This window comes from Salmo salar, chromosome 09 (assembly GCF_965601325.2).
Source record: "Salmo salar chromosome 09, fSalSal1, whole genome shotgun sequence".
NCBI lineage: Eukaryota > Metazoa > Chordata > Actinopteri > Salmoniformes > Salmonidae > Salmo > Salmo salar.
The window spans coordinates 140344274-140363859 of NC_138299.1; positions in this window are offsets into that span (position 1 = coordinate 140344274).

A 19586-nucleotide genomic window follows, 5' to 3' on the forward strand; every position below is an offset into this window, starting at 1 on the left:
AAAAGTTCTGGATGGATCAGTCCGTTGCTTTATCTGTAGGATTTTGTTTTGTCTTTTCTGAGCTGTTTGATCCTCTCTGTGACGGGTGGACCAGGCAGGGTAGACCAAGCACTGATGGGGTGGAAAAGTTTTCTTTGTGTGATTTTAACAACCAGGTTATAGCCCAGTCTTAGGCCAGTTCAGTTCTATTTCTGTAGAGGTACACCTCGAAAGGCATAGGTTGCCCTAGTTCTCATTCTATTTGGAAGGTTCTTGTGCTGTCTCCGGAAGCATTACACAAATGATGACTCTCATACTTTTGTTTGAAGTGGAGGATATTGTCTGAATTCAGTTGCCTCCATTTTTATTTTCATGCCATGCTCCATCATTTTGGAAATAGTAACTCACGTCAGCAAACAAACCTGCACTCTTAGAACAGATGTGTTAAAAACAACACGTTGTGTTGCACATTCATGTGTCTAGTTAGGGAAGACACATGTTGTGTTACTTTTAACACAATCACCCTGTTGGCTCATTTAACAGATGATTTGTGTTACTTTTACATAATGTGTTGGAAAATTAACACAACAAACTTCTTCCCCTGGCCCCACTGTGGTAACACAGGACACAGACAGACTATGTACAGGGAACACAACACTTTTTTTTTTTTCAACATACACATAAATGGTCTAGATTAAGCACAAAATGTCCATGGGATAAGAAACAAACAAACATTAAAGAAAGTTTCATATCTCACCGGATGGTGACACAAATTGTAAGCAGTTCAGTTCAGACAAACCAACATTTATTTTCCTCACACTTCCCCCCCCCCCCCCCCTTTTCTTGCTTCCCCACATAACATATTTCCACAAACATTCTGAAGTTAGGTCATCCATTGGAAATGACAGGCATCCATAATGATATGCATGCCTCCTAGTCCAGTGGGATCTATCCCAGATATGCTGGCCATGGCTGCAGTGAGGAGGGAGTGCTCTGTTTGTCCATATTAACTTCTCAGGACCAGAGGATGGGGCCGGCGTCATCAGCATTCCTCCTCTGATCCAGGCTACTGCATTAGCTTAGAAACATCAGTTGGGGGAAAGAGATGGAGAAAACTCTGTGATCTACATAAAACCACAAACAAGCAGCCTGCTCACAAACTTCCCTCAATTACTGCAGCTCTTGGAACACAAGCAGTTTATTCAAACGGCTGAACCATCAGAAACCTCAAAGCAGCACAATTTCAGGATGGTCCCCAGAGTTTACAGATTAGTTAGAATTTTGTTATTATGTTGTATTTGTTATAGAGTCCTCAGTATATCAGAGAGAGGGTAAATAAATATGTGCATGTATAGCTCTGATGGTTTAATACAATATGTTGGTCTATTTTCCAAACACTGTCATAGATTTATAGTTTACTTGCAGAAATTGAAAGTTTATGGATATATGCTAAGTAGTAAGTTTGATTGAGGTTTTTTATGGAAGTTATCCATTGACACATGGACCAACTCTTGGGTTTTTCAAGGTCATATCGAACATTCCAAGAATCTGACTATGAAGTATTATTTCTTCTCACCCTTATATTCAAGTTAGCATAATGGAACTGAGAGCTTTTCTCAAAAGTAGTGCCGTGGGCAAACACTCACCCAGAGACAAAGTCAGAGCAGGGAAATTAAGGTGAGGTGCTTCATTGAAATGATAATATTATTCATGCAAATAAATAACTGTACCTCCAAACCCGCCCTTGTTGACATGAGTGGATATGCGGTGAGGTAGGTAAAAAGAGTTTTAGAAAGAGGGCAGTGAATTAGTATGAGTGTTGTGAAATGTACCTACTGTTTGACTACTGCTGTTGCTTTGGCATGTGAGTACATGTACTTCATCATATGAAATAAAACCTACACTGATCAAAAATATATTTTACATAGTTACAGTTTATATAAATAAAATCAGGCAATTGAAATAAATTCATTAGGCCCTAATCTATGGACTTCACATGATTGGGCATACAGATTTGCCCAGGTCACAGACACCTTAAAAAAACATTGAGGTGTGGATCAGAAAATCAGTCAGTATCTGGTGTGACCACCATTTGCCTCAAGCAGATTACACATCTCCTTCGTAAAGAATTGATCAGTCTAGTGGTTGTGGCCTGTGGAAGAACTGGCACATTTTCAGCTTCCAGGAATTGTGTACAGATCCTTGCGACATGGGGCCGTGCATTATCATGCTGAAACATGCAGATGAATGGCACGACAATGGGCCTCAGGAATTTATCTCTGTGCATTCAAATTGCCATCGATAAAACGCAGTTGTGTTCATTGTCCGTAGGTTATGCCTGCCCATATCATAACCCCACTACCGCCATGGGGCACTCTGTTCACATTGTTGACGTCAGCAAACCGCTCGCCCACATGACGCCATCTGCCTGGTACAGTTGCCATTAGCCATTGCGCTTATATTTTTTGTTCAGTGTAGATATTCCAATACCAAATATTAGTGAAGCTATCTCTGGACACTGTCAACAGCTTAGCAATGGCCATGTGACATGAACAACTGTCCAATGCTCAAGGCCTATGATGTCAGAAGTGACCTTGCAGTCTGATGTGTCTGTCTGGAATGGACAGTCACCGACACTTTGTGGATGAGGGTTTTCAAAAACATTATTTTCAGCTAATTATCTATTTACTTTCTCTCTATAGCCTGTTTTTCTTTCATGTTTGATGATTAAGTCTTTGGTATGTCGGCACAGGCGCAAGATAATTTGTCAATTCCTGTACTTTTGTACAGTTGTAAAATCTTAATTTGAGCCAGTTTTCTACAGCAGGAAAAGAATCCTGCGTCAACAGGAAATGTGAATCCTTATATTTATTTAAACTAATGGACATTTTTATAGGGATTGATAAATGTTTTGTAATGGAAAAACAAGTCTGAAATGTCAAAGTGGAAATGACAAATTCAGAAGCCTATTTAAATCTCAATTACATTGCAGGAAAGTTCTCCTGCAACAGGGTGGTCAAATTAAAACCCTACATCTGTATGAGGAGATTCATTCATTTGGAAAGAAATACATTCCACAACAGATTCTAAAAGTGTAATCAAAAAGAAAATGATCTATTAAATTCCTTAGCTTTCTCAGGTCCTTGAATATGTCCACTATGGCACTTTTTCCAATTACGCTATGATGTTTTTTTTGTGCTATTGATTTTCAAAAACACCTTACATTAAAACATACAAAGCCAATGTCATGGGTCACAATGGGCCGATTCAGACTTGTATGCCTCTCCTACGCACACCTTTCCTACACACTTCTCAGTTGTTGGCATTTAGACTTACCTTATGCAGGTCTGTAACGGGCTTTGCAGGCATGGTTCCCTTGTTCGTACTGAATACAATTAATTAAGCCGCTGAAAACACTCCCATTTGCTGGCCAACAGATTTTCTCATGGAGTTTTCAGTACATCTAACGCCAACCCTTTAAATTTGGTGTACCTTAAATTAGAAATTTCGACAGACTCACTACAATATATGATGAGAACAGTTCAGAATATTAGCGATCAATGAAAGAAAGCCACGTAAATGCATGCATACTCGTCTACTTTTCAGAACCAAATTGGTAGATTTAAAAATACTCAGACCTTGAATATTATTTAGGGTTAGGAAAGTATTTATTAACAATATAAAAACAGTTTGCAAAGCCTTTGCACACTAAATATATTGGTGAATAAAAAATACAGGGGTATGATTTATCCTGAAAGAATCCATATTCAATTGTTCAATCCATGAAATATTGGAAGGTGAGAAAAGTACAATAGTAGTATTTTTAGAAATCTACCCTAATAAGACTCAATTATCTTGGAACCGTGATGACAATGGTGCAGTCGTCATGAACCGTGTGCCAGGCTCCAGGTTTAAACTGCTATGTATGGCCTGCATTCCATAATGATTCAAATAGGCTACATGTCCCAAATTATTGCACAACAAGCCTAATATGATCCACCATTGCTAGCAATCCTCAGGAACAAAAACACAAATGTGACAGAGGAAAGAAAGGTCAGCTAACGATGTAATGGAACGTGCAAAATGTAACGAAGCGAACACTAAAGTGACAATTATAAATGTGGGTATAACTGACAGTGGCTACCGGTAATGGCTAATATTTTACACAATACACATTTTTTTTAAATACAGTGAAAAGTCTGGGCATACAGTATAATTAAAACATTCTAGAATTCATAAATCAACTCGGTAGGTTTGGCGTTATACTGTCATGGCTAAAGCGTATAGCGTGGGTCTCCAAATTTCATCCCTGCAAGGTTGTAAGGCCAGCATTTCATAAACGTCACTGTGGAAAGGGGGATATGTTTACATGCTTCAGTTTGCTGCCATATGACTGGTTTCACATTTGTCTCCAGCGATCATAAGGTAAAATAGATCTAACACAATTGTAATTTATATTTACAATCCCCTTATCAAAATGGCTTACTCATTTACCTAGCTCTGATCAATAGCTCTTATCAGTTTGTAAATTACAGTGCATGGAGACTGGTGTTATTTCTATCGGGAAAAATAAATGACATGTTATTCCACTTGGAAACGACAGCTTGCTCAACCTTATTCATTGTTTCATTCAAAGTCAGAAATCAAATCAAATCATCAAATCAAATGTTATTGGTCACATACACATGGTTAGCAGATGTTAATGCGAGTGTAGCAAAATGCTTGTGCTTCTAGTTCCGACTTTGCAGTAATATCTAACAAGTAATCTAACAAATTCCCAACAACTTCCTTATACACACAAATATCCACAAATGTAAAGGGATGAATAAGAATATGTACATATAAATATATGGATGTGCGAATGCGTGCAGCATAGGCAAGATGCAGTAGATGGTGAAGAATACAGTATGTACATATGAGATGAGTAATGTAGGATATATAAACATTATTAAAGTGACTAGAGATAACTTTATTAAGTCCATTTATTTAAGTGGCCTGAGATTTGAGTCTGTATGTTGGCAGCAGCCTCTCTATGTAAGTGATGGCTGTTTAAGTCTGATAGCCTTGAGATAGAAGCTGTTTTTCAGTTTCTCGGTCCCAGCTTTGATGCACCTGTACTGACCTCGCCTTCTGGATGATAGCGGGGTGAACAGGCAGTGGCTCGGGTGGTTGTTGTCCTTGATGATCTTTTTGGCCTTCCTGTGACATCGGGTGGTGTAGGTGTCCTGGAGGGCAGGTAGTTTGCCCCCGGTGATGCGTTGTGCAGACCTCACTACCCTCTGGAGAGCCTTGAGGTTGAGAGTGGTGCAATTGCCGTACCAGGCGGTGATACAGCCCGACAGGATGCTCTCGATTGTGCATCTGTAAGTTTGTGTATTTTAGATGAAAAGCCAAATTTCTTCACCCTCCTGAGGTTGAAGAGGCACTGTTGCGCCTTCTTCTTCATGCTGTTTGTGTGGGTGGACCATTTCAGTTTGTACGTGATGTGTACGCCGAGGAACATAAAACTTTCCACCTTCTCCACTACTGTCCCGTCGATGTGGATGGGGGGTGCTCCCTCTGCTGTTTCCTGAAGTCCACTATTATCTCCTTTGTTTTGTTGACGTTGAGTGAGAGGTTATTTTCTTGACACCACACTCCAAGGGCCTTCACCTCCTCCCTGTAGGCCGTCTCGTCGTTGTTGGTAATCAGGCCTACCACTGTAGTGTTGTCTGCAAACTTGATGATTTAGTTGGAAGCGTGCATGGCCACACAGTCATGGGTGAACAGGGAGTACAGGAGAGGACTGAGAACACACCCTTGTGGGGCCCCAGTGTTGAAGATCAGCGGGGTGGAGATGTTGTTTCCTACCTTCACCACCTGGGGGTGGCCCATCAGAAAGTCCAGGACCCAGTTGCACAGGGCGGGGTCAGGACCCAGGGTCTCGAGCTTAATTGTACATTTTATTTGACCTTTATTTAACTAGGCAAGTCAATTAAGCAAACAAATTCTTATTTTCAATGACGGCCTAGGAACAGTGGGTTAACTGCCTTGTTCAGGGGCAGAACGACAGATTTTTACCTTCTCAGATCTTGCAACCTTTTGGTTATTAGTCCAACGCTCTAACCACTAGGCTACTTGCCACCCCAATGACGAGTTTGGAGGGTACTATGGTGTTAAATGCTGAGCTGTAGTCAATGAACAGCATTCTTACATAGGTATTCCTCTTGTCCAGATGGGATAGGGTAGTGTGCAGTGTGATAGCGATTGCATTGTCAGTGGACCTATTGGGATGGTAAGCAAATTGGAGTGGGTCTAGGATATCAGGTAGGGTGGAGGTGATATGGTCCTTGACTTGTCTCTCAAAGCACTTCATGATGACAGAAGTGAGTGCAATGGGGCGAAAGTCATTTATTTAAGTTACCTTAGCTTTCTTGGGAACAGGAACAATGGTGGCCATCTTGAGGCATGTGGGGGAAACAGATTGGGATAGGGATTGGATGAACATGTCCGTAAACACACCAGCCAGCTGGTCTGCGCATGCACTGAGGACGTGGCTAAGGATGCCGTCTGGGCCGGCGGCCTTGCGAGGGTTAACCTGTTAGGGCTAGGGGGCAGTATTGACACAGCCGGATAAAAAACGTACCCGATTTAATCTGGTTACTACTCCTGCCCAGTAACTAGAATATGCATATAATTATTGGCTTTGGATAGAAAACACCCTAAAGTTTCTAAAACTGTTTGAATGGTGTCTGTGAGTATAACAGAAGTCATATGGCAGGCAAAAACCTGAGAAGATTCTGTACAGGAAGTGCCCTCTCTGACCATTCCTTGAGCTTCTTGGCTCTGTTTATTGAAAACTGAGGATCTTTGCTGTAACGTGACACTTCCTACAGCTCCCATAGGCTCTCAGAACCCGGGCAAAAGCTGAATGATGTAATTCCAGCCCCTGACTGAAAAACATTATCGCCTTTGGTAAGTGGCCGATCAGAGGACCATCAGACTGAGGCTCGTGCACGAGGGGATCCCATGTTTTTATTTTCTCTCTCTTTGAACGTAAACACGCTTTCCCGGTCGGAAAATTATCGCTTTTTTACGAGAAAAATTGCATAAAAATTGATTTTAAACAGCGGTTGACATGCTTCAAAGTACGGTAATGGATAATTTAGAATTTTTTTGTCACAAAATGCGTCGTGCGCGTCACCCTTCTTTACACTTCGGATAGTGTCTTGAACGCACGAACAAAACAGAGGATATTTGAACATAACTATGGATTATTTTGAACCAAACCAACATTTGTTATTGAAGTAGAAGTCCTGGGAGTGCATTCTGACGAAGAACAGCAAAGGTAATAACATTTTTCTTATAGTAAATCTGACTTTGGTGAGGGCTAAACTTGGTGGGTGTCTAAATAGCTAGCCCTGTGATGCCGGGCTATCTACTCAGAATATTGCAAAATGTGCTTTCACTGAAAAGCTATTTTAAAATCGTACATAGCGAGTGCATAGAGGAGTTCTGTATCTATAATTCTTTAAATAATTGTTATGTTTTTTTGTGAACGTTTATCGTGAGTAATTTAGTAAATTCACCGGACGTTTGCGGGGGGTATGCTAGTTCTGAACGTCACATGCTAATGTAAAAAGCTGGTTTTTGATATAAATATGAACTTGATTGAACAAAATATGCATGTATTGTATAACATAATGTCCTAAGATTGTCATCTGATGAAGATCATCAAAGGTTAGTGCTGCATTTAGCTGTGGTTTGGGTTTATGTGACATTATATGCTAGCTTGAAAAATGGGTGTCTGATTATTTCTGGCTGGGTACTCTGCTGACATAATCTAATGTTTTGCTTTCGTTGTAAAGCCTTTTTGAAATCGGACAGTGTGGTTAGATTAACGAGAGTCTTGTCTTTAAATAGCTGTAAAATAGTCATATGTTTGAGAAATTGAAGTTATAGCATTTCTAAGGTATTTGAATAACGCGCCACGGGATTCCACTGGCTGTTACGTAGGTGGGACGAAATCGTCCCACTGGCCCTAGAGAAGTTAAATACTGTGTTCCTTTAATTTGAATTAGATCGGCACAGGACTAGAATTCAGACTATGGAGAAGGAGTTCAGAATACTTACCAAACAAAAATATAAACACAACATTGAATGTGTTGGTCCCATGTTTCATGAATAGAAGATGACAAATGTTCCTCTAAAATGTGCAGTTTTGTCTCACAACACCATGCCACAGATGTCTCAAGTGTTGAGGGAGTGTGTAAATGGCATGCTGATTGCAGGAATGTCCACCAGAGCTATTGCCAGAGAATTTTATGTTAATTTATCTACCATAAGCTGCCTCCAATGTCGTTTTAGTGAATTTGGCAGTACGTCCAACCGGACTAAAAACCCCAGACCACATGTAACCACGCCAGCCCAGGACCTCCACATCCAGCTTCATTCCTTGCGGGATCGTCTGAGACCAGCCACCCGGACAATTGATGAAACTGAGGAGTATTTCTGTCTGTAATAAAGCCCTTTTCTGGGGAAAAAAACTCATTCTTATTGGCTCGGCCTGTCTCCCCAGTGAATGGGCCTGGCTCCCATGTGGGTGGGCCTATGCCCTTAGAGGCCCACCGATGGCTCCGCCCCTGCACAGTCATGTGAAATCCATAGGGAAGGGCCTAATGAAATTATTTCAATTGACTGATTTCATTATACGATCTGTAACTAAGTAAAATCTTTCAATTGTGGCATGTTGCATTTATATTTTTGTTCAGTCTAGAAAGATAGCCATGAAAACATATGTACAGTCGAAAGTCTACATACACTTAGGTTGGAGTCATTAAAACATGTTTTCAACCAATCCATACATTTCTTGTTAACAAACTATAATTTTGACAAGTCAGTAAGGACATCTACTTTGTGCATGACACAAGCAATTTTTCCAACAATTGTTTAGAGAGATTATTTCACTTCTAATTCACTGTATCACAATTCCAGTGGGTCAGAAGTTTACATACACTAAGTTGACTGTGCCTTTAAACAGCTTTGAAAATTTAAAAAAAATGTCATGGCTTTAGAAGCTTCTGATAGGCTAGTTTACATAATTGTAATCAATTGGAGGTGTACCTGTGGATGTATTTCATGGCCTACATTCAAAATCACTGCCTCTTTGCTTGACAACATGGGAGAATCAAAAGAAATCAGCTTAGACCGAAAAAAAATGGTAGACCTCCACAAAAAACTACAGGCACCAGATTTTCATTTCCTGGTTGTATTTTTCTCAGGTTTTTGCCTGCCATATGAGTTCTGTTATACTCACAGACATCATTCAAACAGTTTTGGAAACTTTAAAATGTTTTCTATCCAAATCTACTAATAATTTGCAAATATTTGACTCTGGGCCCGAATATTAGGCCGTTTACTCTGGGCATGCTTTTCATCCAAAAGTGAAAATACTGCCCCCTAGCCCAAACAGGTTTTAAACAGTACCCATTATTAATTGACCCTGAACCACAAGGAAGTGACATAAAACCAAGTCACTGTGTGGGCATTCCACAATGTGGAAAGGACAAAGTGGCCTAAAAAAGAGATTGTTCTATTTCCATGGCGCTCTGAGCTGTAACGATTGTTAGAGTGTCTTTTTGAAGATACCGTCTTTGCTGATAGGTGCTGACATACTCAAAATATAAATAGTTAAGTGCACATTAATATGGACAGCTGAATTACAATGCTAGTCTAAAGCTTTAACAATTATGGAGAAATTAGCATCAGAACAGAAATAGCGATAATGTACCCCACTACGCTACGAGTCAAGAATAGTTTGGGGCAAAAGAAGATTCTTACACAGTGCTCACATATGAAGAGAAGGAATATGGATTAACAATTTAAACGGCACAGATGCATTGTCACGACTTCCGCCGAAGTCGGTCCCTCTCCTTGTTTGGGCGGCGTTTGGCGGTCGACGTCACCGGCCTTCTAACCATAGCCGATCCACTTTTCATTTTCCATTTGTTTTGTCCTTGTCTTACACACCTGGTTTCAATTCCCTAATTACTTGTTCATTATTTAACCCTCTGTTCCCCCATGTTTGTTTGTGAGTGATAGTTTATCTGTTCATGAATGCGCATATTAGGCTGGTTACGCTGGGTTATGTTAAACCCTTATTTGTATTTCGTGTTAATTTGTGCCGTGTGCTTTTGGGTCGCCAAATAAAATGTGGAAAGCTGCCTGCTGCCATCGCAGGGCTAGTGCTGCTGACTATGAAATAGGGTCCAAAGGATTGTGGGGGGAGGTGGATAGGATGGGGGGCACCACAGAAGGCTTATTGATAGATGGGTGGAGGAGTGCCAGGAGACGATGGGTTGGTAATTACCTGTGTGCCTCTGATTCAGGGACATTAGAGCTGATGAGGATTATGAAGAGGGGGGTGGCTCTGGAGGAGGTGAGTAGTGTGGAGACACCATTCAGGCAGTCAGTCTCATGATGTGAGAGATAGAGTATATAAGAGCGGAACCAACTGCTTGATATAGTCAGAGAGGGAAGGATGAGAGGGTGGAGGACCTATGTGGCACTGTCAGAAAGACCAGGGAGATAAGGGAAAGAAGACGAGAGAGAGAGAGAGAACGAGAGAGAGAGAGAACGAGAGAGAGAGAGAACGAGAGAGAGAGAGAACGAGAGAGAGAGAGAACGAGAGAGAGAGAGAACGAGAGAGAGAGAACGAGAGAGAACGAGAGAGAGAGAACGAGAGAGAGAGAACGAGAGAACGAGAGAGAGAGAACGAGAGAGAGAGAACGAGAGAGAACGAGAGAGAGAGAACGAGAGATAGAGAGAGAGAGCGAGAGAGAGAGAACGAGAGAGAGAGAGAGAGAGAGCGAGAGAGAGAACGAGAGCGAGAGAGAGAGAGAACGAGAGAGAGAGAACGAGAGAGAGAGAACGAGAGAGAGAGAGAACGAGAGAGAGAGAACGAGAGAGAGAGAACGAGAGAGAGAGAACGAGAGAGAACGAGAGAGAGAGAACGAGAGAGAGAGAGAACGAGAGAGAGAGAACGAGAGAGAACGAGAGAGAGAGAACGAGAGAGAGAGAGAACGAGAGAGAGAGAGAACGAGAGAGCGAACGAGAGAGAGAGAGAACGAGAGAGAGAGAGAACGAGAGAGAACGAGAGAGAGAGAGAACGAGAGAGAGAGAGAGAGAGAACGAGAGAGAGAGAGAGAGAACGAGAGAGAGAGAGAACGAGAGAGAACGAGAGAACGAGAGAGAACGAGAGAGAACGAGAGAGAACGAGAGAGAGAACGAGAGAGAGAACGAGAGAAAGAGAGAACGAGAGAGAGAGAGAGAACGAGAGAGAGAAAGAGAGAGAGAGAGAGAGAGAGAACGAGAGAACGAGAGAGAACGAGAGAGAACGAGAGAGAACGAGAGAGAACGAGAGAGAACGAGAGAGAACGAGAGAGAACGAGAGCGAACGAGAGAGAACGAGAGCGAACGAGAACGAGAGAGAGAGAGAACGAGAGAGAGAGAGAACGAGAGAGAGAGAGAACGAGAGAGAGAACGAGAGAGAGAACGAGAGAGAGAGAGAACGAGAGAGAGAGAGAGAGAGAGAGAGAGAGAGAGAGAGAGAACAAGAGAGAGAGAGAGAACGAGAGAGAGAGAGAACAAGAGAGAGAGAGAGAACGAGAGAGAGAGAGAGAACGAGAGAGAGAGAGAGAACGAGAGAGAGAGAACGAGAGAGAGAGAACGAGAGAGAGAGAACGAGAGCGAATGAGAGAACGAGAGAGAGAACGAGAGAGAGAACGAGAGAGAACGAGAGAACGAGAGAGAACGAGAGAGAACGAGAGAGAACGAGAGAGAGAGAACGAGAGCGAGAACGAGAGCGAGAACGAGAGCGAGAACGAGAGAGAGAACGAGAGAGAGAGAACGAAAGAGAGAGAACGAGAGAAAGAGAGAGAAGACGAGAGAGAGAGAGAGAGAGAGAGAGAAGACGAGAGAGAGAGCGAAAGAGAGAGAAGACGAGAGAGAAAGCGAAAGAGAGAGAAGACGAGAGAGAGAGCGAAAGAGAGAGAAGACGAGAGAGAGAGAGCGAAAGAGAGAGAAGACGAGAGAGAGAGAGCGAAAGAGAGAGAAGACGAGAGAGAGAGAAATAGAGAGAAGACGAGAGAGAGAGAAAGAGAGAGAAGACGAGAGAGAAAGAGAGAGAGAAAGAGAGAGAAGACGAGAGAGAAAGAGAGAGAGAAAGAGAAGACGAGAGAGAGAGAGAGAGAGAAAGAGAGAGAAGACGAGAGAGAGAAAGAGAGAGAAGACGAGAGAAAGAGAGAGAAGACGAGAGAAAGAGAGAGAAGACGAGAGAGAGAAAGAGAGAGAAGACGAGAGAGAGAGAGAGAGAGAGAGAGAGAGAGAAAGAGAGAGAAGACGAGAGAGAGAGAGAGAGAGAGAGAGAGAAAGAGAGAGAAGACGAGAGAGAGAGACAGAGAGAGAGAGAGAAGACGAGAGAGAGAGAGAGAGAGAGACTTTGACCTTTCTTTACTGAAACATTCTCATTTTATTTAAAACTCACCACCCACCACCCACCCCCCTTAAAAAAGAAAACCCAAAATACATCCTGTAATGCATACATGTACCATACTCACCTTTCCAGCTACCACATGATACAAACCAACATCACAATACTCAAAACAATACCCACTCATACAACCGTATATCCAAAACATCTTCCCCAGCTATACAGACAGCCCCCCAACACACCATATCTCCTGAAACATCTCCACACTTTTTATCATTTTATAGAACTCAAACTCAACCCTAAGGCGCGCAGAGACCATCCCATTAAACAATAGTAAAGGGTCTGTTATCCCCCCCAACTTTGACCCTGTTCCTCCTTGTTAGCCAAATAGCTAACTTTGCCTGAGCAAACAGAAAATTTAACAAAACACATTTTTCCTTCTCCTTACTTGAATACCTGTATCCCATTATGAACACCCCAATAGTAAAAACCAGCCCCAACCTCTCACACAGACATTCCAACAGAGACATTAGTGACATTAACCTGGTGCACACAGAAAACACATGAATCACAGTTTCTTTCATTTTACAGAAAGGACACCCCTGCCCGATTCCCGGTTCAACCCGAGCCAACCAGCTGTTAGTGGCCAGGGCTCCATGAAGTACCCTCCACTGGAGGTCCCCTGACCTCTTTGGTACTGGGAGTTTGTAGAGCCCCCTCCATCTAAAACCCACCATACTCTCCGCCCCACATACCCCCTGCCACTGATGTGCCTTCACTCCTGTTAGGCTCCTAATATTCCTAACCTTAACGCAGAGGTTGTAGAGGGCTTTACCTCCCACCCCTTCAAACTCTCCCAGGCTCGGAGTGTTAAGATCTAACAAGTCCTCCAGACCCCCTTGCCAGTCTCCAGTCTCTGCCGTCACCTGCAGTGGCGGAACACTTGGTGGCCCCTCTCCCTTTGACTGCTCAAACATCCCCCTTACCGGCTCAGACAGTGCCTCCTGGACCTCCTCCAGGAATCTCTCCAGCAGCCGAAGAGACGTTATTCCTGTTTGCTGTGCCAAGACTTCCGGGCTTTTCCACCCCTCCTCTCCCAGCAGTCTCAGGTCACCCAGCCTTTGTACACCCCCTGCCATCAGTTGCCTCTGCAGGGTGGCCGACTGGACCGATCTCAAAGGAATGGCTGGGTTGTGGAAGATGGGAGGATCCTCCCACACCCACAGCCCAGACTCCACACCCCCTTCTCGTGTGGGCCTTAGCAGCTGCCAGGCCCTCAGCATTGCAGAGTAAAAATCGGAGAGACCTGCTGTACTCAGCCTCTCCCCGCCAGCTCTCCTCAGCAGCGCGCATGCTGGTTCCCTCCAGCCAACATCAGTATGGTACAGCAGTCTCTGCACCGCCTTTAGCCGGAAAGCAGCCATCCTGCTCTCCAGTTCCACCAGGCCCTGTCCTCCTTCGTGGACGGTCATGTACATCACTGCCGCCCTCAGCCAGTGATGGCCCGACCAGAAGAAGTCCACCAGCTTGCGTTGCAGGTCTGCGAGCAGACCGGCGGGGGGGTTGAGGACAGCCAGCTTATGCCACAGGGAAGATGCCACCAGGTTGTTAATTATCAGCACCCTCCCTCTATATGACACTTGGGACAGGAGCCACCTCCACCTGGCCAGTCTTGACACCACTGCCTGTGACAGCCCCTCCCAGTTCTTCCTGGGTCACTTCTCCGAGCCCAGGTATACCCCCAACAGTTTAAGCCCTTCACAAACCCACTGCAAACCCCCTGGAAGCAGAGGAGGAGTCCTATCCCCCCATAACAGAGCTTTGTTCTTGCCCCAGTTTACCTTTGCTGATGAAGCTCCCTCGTACACCTTCAGACTGGTCTCTAGTGCCTGCATATCTTGACCATCCCTGACCATCAGAAACGTCATCTCATATGCTGACACTGCTATTCCTGTCACCATTTCCATGCCTGTCCAGCTCACACAAGTCCCCTTTTTTGGGCAGGAAAGTCAGAGCCGCCCGACGGCAGCTCATCGGCAACTCTCCTACCCCGACGCATTCACGCAACAGGCAAAAGAAGTCCTGTCTAATTATTCCCCAGAATTTTTTATAAAACTCCACTGGGAGTCCATCGACCCCCGGTGCACGACCGGGGGACATCTGGGTTACGGCCTCTGCCAGTTCATGGGACAACAGAGGAATGTCCATTTCATCCCTCTGTGCCAGAGAGAGCTTAGGGAGTCCTGCGAACAAGACCTGAGCACACAAAGGATCACACACTTCTGCCCTATACAATTCAGTATAAAACACCACAGTCCACTCCCGCATTTCACCCACCACAGAGGTCACCCGCCCATCAGACAGCCGTAGACAATGCATACCCTTGGCTTCAATGCATACCCTTGGCTTCACTGCTCTGTCTTTCCAAACCAAAGAAGAAGGAGCTGGGAGCATCCATCTGCGTCCCACCTACTCAACAGCCAGTTGAATCCTGTGGCGCGTTATTCAAATCCTTAGATATGCTATTACTTCAATTTTTCAAAAATATGAATTTTAAAGATAAGACTCTCGTTAATCTAACCACACTGTCCGATTTCAAAAAGGCTTTACAACGAAAGCAAAACAATAGATTATGTCAGCAGAATACCCAGCCAGAAATAATCAGACACCCATTTTTCAAGCTAGCATATAATGTCACATAAACCCAAACCACAGCTAAATGTAGCACTAACCTTTGATGATCTTCATCAGATGACAACCCTAAGACATTATGTTATACAATACATGCATGTTTTGTTCAATCAAGTTCATATTTATATCAAAAACCAGCTTTTTACATTAGCATGTGACTAGCATGTGACTAGCATTCCCACCCAACACTGCCGGTGAATTTACTAAATTACTCACGATAAACGTTCACAAAAAGCATAACAATTAGACGTAGGAAGTGTCACGTTATTGCACTGATCATGAGTCTTCCATAAAAAGAGCCAAGATGAAACACTACTTCTCAGACAGGCCACTTCCTGCTTGAAATCTTCTCAGGTTTTGGCCTGCCATAGGAGTTCTGTTATACTCACAGACACCATTCAAACAGTTTTAGAAACTTTAGGGTGTTTTCTATCCAAAGCCAATAATTATATGCATATTCTAGTCACTGGGCAGGAGTAGTAACCAGATTAAATCGGTACGTTTTTTATCCAGCCGTGTCAATACTGCCCCCTAGCCCTAACAGGTTAAGCATGGAGAACCTAGCTCTTACAAGTGCTCCCTTTGCTTTAACCTGGAAAAAACTGCCCAGATCCCTACGTAATTCAGCTAAATTAGCCTGGAGGCCTACATTGCCTTGCCCCACCATCTCTACCTCCATCTCGCTAATACACCGCTCTAGTTCCCCCAATACTCTCCTAGCCTCTGAGGATGAGAGAGCTGTGTACTGTTGACAGAAAAGCCGAATTTGGACTTTCCCCACATCCCACCATTGGCTCAGAGACTCATACTCCTCTATTCACTGCCTCCACCTTTCCCAAAAGGTCTGGAAACCTGCACAAAAAGTGGCATCTTGTAAGAGCTTTACATTGAACTTCCAATAGGATGCCTGCCGGGGCCCTGGTGAAATAGACAGCCGAGCCATGGTTATGTGATGATCTGAAAACCCCACCGGGAGAATGGTAGCGCCCAACAGCCTATTGCTCTGATTCCTAGACATATAAAAACGATCAAGTCGGGCTGCACTCACCCTAGCCCCAAAAACCTTTACCCATGTGTACTGTCTTGTGTTTGGATGTTTAGTTCTCCAAACATCCACTAGGTCGAACTGATAAATAATGTCCCTTAACACTCCCACTGACACTGAATGAGGCTCTTCCCCATTTGTCTTTTGTAAAATCCATTGTACAGTTCCAGTCCCCTCCGACCACCAGCATCTCCTCAGGCGCTACCTGTGAGAGTTCCTGTTTAAGACTCCCAAATAGAACCCCTCTTTCTCTCCCTGTGTTAGGCGCATACACATTTATAAAGACAAAACCCATGTTGTTAATTTCTGTTTTAACAACAAGGAGCCTACCCCTACACACCTCCTTTGAGGAGCAAATTTTTACAGACAGACCCGGTGCAAAAAGGACTGCCACCCCTGCACTAAGATTTGTCCCATGGCTCAACACACTTGCCCCTTTTCACCAGAGCCCCCAATCGACTTCATTCAACACATCACTATGTGTCTCCTGCAGAAACAACACCTGTACTTTTTTTACATATTTACCCAACACACTCCTCTTTCCCGCATCTCTGGCGCCATTTATATTGAGCGAGCCTACCCGTAGAGTCTCCATAAGAAGTGGGAGAAAAGCCAGCAGAGAAAAAGACCAATAGCAAAGCTCAAAAAGCCCCAGTGTCCGAAAGAAGTTCTACATCTAAACAGTGTCTGAAGGTAAATCCTTACGCACTGTTGTGACCCACTTCCTCAACCGTTTCCTGGGTGAGAGGACACCATGCCCCTCATTTTTCACAGCATGTTGTACTGATCGTACAAACTTTCTTGGATCAGAGAAGAAAGCCTCAAGATTAACTTTTTTCCCCTTGGTCTCATTCAGGAACCTTGTCAGTTCTCTCAATGTGTACTTAGACCCCTCTGCTTGACTGGCTGTCAGCTCCGGGCCCATTTGAAGAGGAGTCTGAAAAAAATAGCTCGTCATCCTCTTCCTCAGACTCACTTTCCTCCTCATCTCTATCTCCCACCCTGAACACTTGCCCTTCCTCTCTGGTCAGGGCATCCCCCCTAGCAACAGGAAAAGTTTCCATGGTGCCTTTGACCACACCCTTTTTCGTTTTCCGCTTGACACCCTCATCCCCCCCTCCTAGTCTCTTACACTTCCCCACTATACTCTCCTCATCCACTAGCATAATCTGACTAGACCCAGTATCATCTACACCCCCCTCCATAGCATGACTAGGCCCAGCCTCAGCTACCCCACCCTCCATAGCATAACTAGGTCCAGCCTCAGCTGCCCCACCATCTCTAGCCTGACTAGGCCCAGCCTCAGCTGCCCCACCATCTCTAGCCTGACTAGGCCCAGCCTCAGCTGCCCCACCATCTCTAGCCTGACTAGACCCAGCCTCCGCTACCCCACCATCTCTAGCCCAACTAGACCCAGCCTCCGCTACCCCACCATCTCTAGCCTGACTAGACCCAGCCTCCGCTATACCACCATCTCTAGTCTGACTAGACCCAGCCTCATCTACACCACCATCTCCTACATGACTATGCCCAGCCTCATCTACACCACCATCCCTGGCATGACTAGGCCCAGCCTCTGCTGTCTGCATCTCATTACCCCCTGCACTTTGACCTCGATTTCCCCCACTGGCGCCTTTACCCTCACCTTGTCTACGGCCTTTATGTGGGCACGCAAAGCTCTTATGCCCCAAATCCCCACACTCAAAACACCGTAGACTATCTGTGCTGTCAAACCCTGCATAGAGCCCCTCCCCATGCCTCACTTTAAACTGCACATTTAGCTGTTGCTCATTGTTATTCAGGAACATGAACACTTGCCTTCGGAATGAAACAACGTGCTGAACGGCATCTGCCTGAAAACCTGCCGACAGTACACGAAAACCGCTAGCAAACTTACCAAAACGACTCAGCTCTTTCCTGATTTGATCGTCCATAAGAAACGGAGGCAAATTTGCAACGACCACTCTTGTCGAAGGGGTAGAGAGGGGCGAAACTGTCACCAACACAGTCCTTACAAATATTCCGCTAGCAATTAGCCTACCAACCAAATTAGCTCTTTTCATGAACACAACCACAGCTTTGTTCATTCTAGAAGCAGAATGTATGAATTCAGCTCCTACCTGTTCACCGACCGCGAGCAGAACCTCCTCCACTTTAACTCCATTCTCAGGAATACACCTGAATCAATGCCGTATCGACAACGTCTCCTCCACGCTAGGCTGAGAAGCCATCGCGCACACCACACCTTGCAAACCCCAGGAAACTTACTCTGTCTTCTTCCACCCTAACTTTGAAAAAAAGACTGTGGATACCGCTAAAACAAATATTGCATTAACCCTCCACCATAGAAAACAAAATACCAAGAAAATAATCTAGAAAGTTAGTTAGGACACAGCCCTCCACACCAAACACTCAAACTCCAAAAAACTCCCAGCATGCACTGCAAGAGAGAGAGAGAGAACAAGAGAGAAAGAGAGAGAAGACAAGACAGAGAGAGAAAGAGAAAAGACGAGAGAGAGAGAGAAAGTAGAATGGTGTACATTTCATGTCTTAATAATAACATAAATCAAACTCCTAACACATTATTCATATCCGATCTGATATTAAACAAGGATATTATTTAACATACTTAACACCTTCTGTTGTCTATGTTGGAGTTGATTTTCATATACAATCACAGTTATGTGATTGGTTTTCATGCCTCACTGTTTTTGTTTGTTAAGCTTTTTCTTTGCTTCTCAGCATGAAACAAGCCTATTTCACCACTCTCCCCCTCCCTTTGAACAAGCCTATTTCACCACTCTTTCCCCCCTTCCTTTTAACAAGCCTATTTCACCACTCTTTCCCCCCTCCCTTTTAACAAGCCTACCCCCCCCCCCCCCCCCCCCCCCCCCTTTATGTTGTTTCATTAAATTCCATATCAGGCACAGACATCTGGAAGCTACAATTCCAGTGTGGAATCATCACTCTCCTATATTCAGTCAACAACCCATCATCTGAATGGTGTGTGTTATCTATGGCTGCTCTGGAGGGGCCTTAATTCACTGCTGATGTGTACAGGCCTGCATAGATGAAATCGCTTAAAGGCTTTCTGAGTCATTTGCCTGTAACAGATGGGCTGGTGGCTGCTTGGGTCAAACTCGCTGCCTATATGTAAGGGTTTCAGCAAAAATATGAACCCTAGGAAAGACTCAGATTCACTCTGAAACCTGGGGGGGGGGATGCAATAGCTCCCATAAGATTCAAGGAAGCTATTACCCTCTCAGCATTCTGTGTCGACGCTGCACTATTTAAATGCCTTAGAGTCTAGCAATGATAGCGGTTTGCAAGGTCTTTCAGGTTTTTATGGCATATAGATGCACTCTTTTGGCCATTGATTTCAGATCTTGGATTCCTTCCGGT